Below are 3,661 nucleotides of genomic sequence, written 5' to 3' on the forward strand. Positions count from 1 at the left end.
GAAGGGTCTATGGGGAGGGAGGAAAGAGCTAACTCATCACTCTCCACTTGCTTTTGTTCAATTCTTCCCATTTCTTGGGCAACCTCCATCCAGTATTTTTGCCCAGTCTCAAAACATCTCAGGAGATGGACAAGACATAATCCATGGTTCTCCTTCAAATAAGCAGTGGAAGAATTAGAATTAATGGGAGGAACCACGAGAAAGAAGAAACAAAACAAAACAACAAAAGAAAAGGAGAGCAAATAATATACTTTGATCTGAACTCAGACTCCAAAGTTCTTTCTCTGGATGTGAATGCATAAATAGAGCCTATATCAGATTGCATGACATCTTGGGGAGGGAGGAGGAGAGGGAGAGGGAGAAAGTTTAAAACTCAATATCTTATGGAAGTGAATGTTGAAAACCAAAAATAAATTAATTATTTAAAAACACAAATAAGCAAAGGACTTTTTTGTTCATGGACAGATCTCATTTTTCTTTATTCTTTTTAGAAGATGATATGGGGACCAAAATGATAACCATTCGACAAGCAGCTAGTGTATTGGACAGAGAGTTGGATCTGGAATCAGGAAGAATCTGAGTTCAAGTCCAACCTCAGACACTTACTATGTGTGTGACCCTGGGCAATTCACCCTCTGCCTCAGTTCCCTCACCTATAAAATGAGGTTAATAATAGCATCTAGTTCACAGAGTTATTTTAAGATTAAAATGAAATGACATTTGTAAAGCATTTTGCAAATGTTAAAGCGTTATATAATTGCTAGCTTTTACTACTACTGCTTCTACTGCTACTACTGCTACTACTACTATTACTTCGTAGAAGAGGATTTTGACTTGTCCCGCTTAGTCCCATAGTTCATAGCTAAGTGCACAAAGTTTCAGAGTAGTAGATTTAGGCTTGGAAAAAAATCTTAACAGAGCTATCCAAACATGGAATAAATAGACTCTGTATGGATCCTCCCTCTCCAGAGGTCCTTAAGCAATGACCATGACTTCTTGGGTATGTTGTAGGAAGAATTCTTATGCAGGTTGGGCTAGATGACCACTGAGATTCCTCTAAAATTCTATAATTCTGAAAATTCATAGTCGTTTACCTTCTTCTTTCCCACTGAGAAAATGTGAGTCACAAGTCATAGGATCTGAGTTAGAAGGTATTTAGAAATCTTTTAGAAACCATTTAGCCCAACCTTTTCATTTTGCAGATTAGGAAGCTGAGGCTCAGAGAGGTTAAATAACTTGTCCTTGGTCACATCCTTAGTGTTGGAGGCAGGACTTGAGAGCTCATTTCTTCCTCACTCCATCTCCAAATCTCTATCCATTGCATCACATTGCCTTTCAATGACAAGAAGCACACTCCATTATCAGTAGAATCCCCCAGGTTTCAAACAGCTCAGGCTCAGACTAAATGTTACTTGGTCCCTACTGCCAACACACTATCACCCCCTGAACCTCCTCTACCACCCTTAACACACATATATGCACACACATCATGCACATTCTCTCTCTGTCTCTGTCTCTCTCTGTCTCATGTGCTCAAATCCTCCAATAAGTCATGCATAAATTCACCACTCATTTCATTTACCAAGGGACTTGGGTTGGGGGTGGGGGAAAGAAGCAGGGATGTGGGAAGGGAAGTCAACAATATACACTAATTGCTACTCTGGCACAAGTTATAAATTAAATGTTATAGGCAAGAGTACAGGACTCACTTCTCCCCCTCCTCCACCAGCATTTTTATAACTTGTGTGTTAGAAACTGGTTTAACACTACACCGAATCTTCGGATCCATGGAGGGCATTCTTCCTTGAAAAGACCAATTTGTGAGATTCTTTTCAGACTTTAATTCTTTTGGGTGGGGTCCATTGCAGACCGGCTTTCTACCCAGCTCCAGGATGAGGTTAAAGTCATTGTGAAAACAAAGCTCTAAGAAACTTTTGTCTGTTTATTGAGATTTTAATAGTATTTTATTTTTCCCAATTATATGGAAAGACAATTTTCAACGTTCATTTAAAAAATTTTTTGAGTTCCAAATTTTTTCCTTCACCCTCCCTAAGATGGTGAGCAATTTGATACAGGTTATATATGTGTAATCATGAAAATGGTGTTAGGAAGCTTATTCTTTTTTTTTTTTTTTTTTTGGCTAGGCAATGGGGTTAAGTGACTTGCCCAGGGTCACACAGCTAGTAAGTGTCAAGTGTTTGGTCTGAGGTCAGATTTGAACTCATGTCCTCCTAAATCCAGGGCCGGTGCTCTACCCAGAGTGCCACCTAGCTGCCCCTTAGGAAGCTTATTCTTAAGCTGATTGTATGAGAGTCTTGGAAGAGAACCATTGGTTTTCATCTCTTCTCTTATCTCCTGTCTGGCTCCTTTCTGAATGAATCCATAGTATATTCCTCATTAACACTGAGCAAAGTAATTGTTTTGGGTGCCAGAGCAGGGTTTTTATGGTGGGTATTTTTCCTGGTAATACACTTCATTAGTTTTTGTTCTTCCTTTGTAGTTTCTTGCATGTATTTACATTCTAGGCTGATAGAATTTAGACTGGAAGGTTCTTTTTTTTTTTGATAAAAACATTTGTTTTATTTGATAACACTGGATTTTATGCCACAAGGACACAGGCTCCACCAACACCCTTGATTTTTTCCTCTGCTCTTCTGCTGAAGAACTTTGCCTTCACGATGACTGGCTGCTTGGGGAGTTTCGCTTTTCCTAGGACTTTGTAGTGCCCTGACCTCACAACATCAATGATAGGCAAGCCCCTCCTTGGTTTTGGCAGCATTAATCCTGGTCTGCTCACTGACCAGTGTCCATGGCTTATCTAGGTTGACAGTTGGGCAGTAACTTTGGTTCTTCTTCAAGTGGTAATGCCTTATACCCACTGTCCCGAAGTAACCTGGATGACATTTGTCGAAGTTGATCCGGTAATGGTGCAGCCCTCCTGCGTTGCCGAGGCCTCCAGGGTGCTTCCAGTGTTTGCCGATGCACCCATGGCCATGGCTGATGTGCCTGCGAAGCTTCCTCATCTTCCTAAGTCAGGAAGGCATGCCGCAGGCCGCAGCAAAAGAGAAAGGAAGGGGTGCCACAAGTGTCGCGAGAAGAGCAAAGAGTTGGAAGGTTCTTTAGAGAACTTTTAATCTAACCCCCTAATGTATAAAGTTATTCATAAAGAAACTAAAGCCCAGAAAGGTTAAAAATATCTTCTCCAAGGTCACACAAATATTAAGCAGCAAACTAGGTCTTGAACTCAGTTCCTCTACCTCCAAGATGCAGTACTTTTTACATTATACTATATATACCATACCATACCATACCATACCGTATCATAACTTCCCGTAACATACCGTACTGTACCATAACATACCATACTATACTATATCATACCATACAATACCATACCATACTAGTGTTTTTTCCTCTTCATTCCTGTTGCCAAAATCCAAGCTGTTATTAGATCATACCTATATTACTCTACAACAGCTTTCCAATTGGTTTTCTTATCTCCATTGTTTTCCCTTCAATCCATCCAGCATCCAAATAAGGAAACTGTTGCATAGAAAGGTTATGTGAATTGTCCAAGGCCACATGGGTGATAAATTTCAGAACACAGATATGAACCCAGTTTGATTTTTTTTTAAATTTATGTCAACAAGCATGTATTAAT

The 3,661-nt window shown here is 39.8% G+C and overlaps 1 pseudogene; it reads right to left on the minus strand.

The window, feature by feature from the left end:
- Positions 1 to 2,599: 2,599 nt before the first annotated feature.
- LOC114047491 lies at positions 2,600 to 3,044 on the minus strand (annotated as a pseudogene).
- Positions 3,045 to 3,661: the final 617 nt, after the last annotated feature.

Source organism: Vombatus ursinus, unplaced genomic scaffold (genome assembly GCF_900497805.2).
Source record: "Vombatus ursinus unplaced genomic scaffold, bare-nosed wombat genome assembly UNPS02014789.1, whole genome shotgun sequence".
Lineage (NCBI taxonomy): Eukaryota > Metazoa > Chordata > Mammalia > Diprotodontia > Vombatidae > Vombatus > Vombatus ursinus.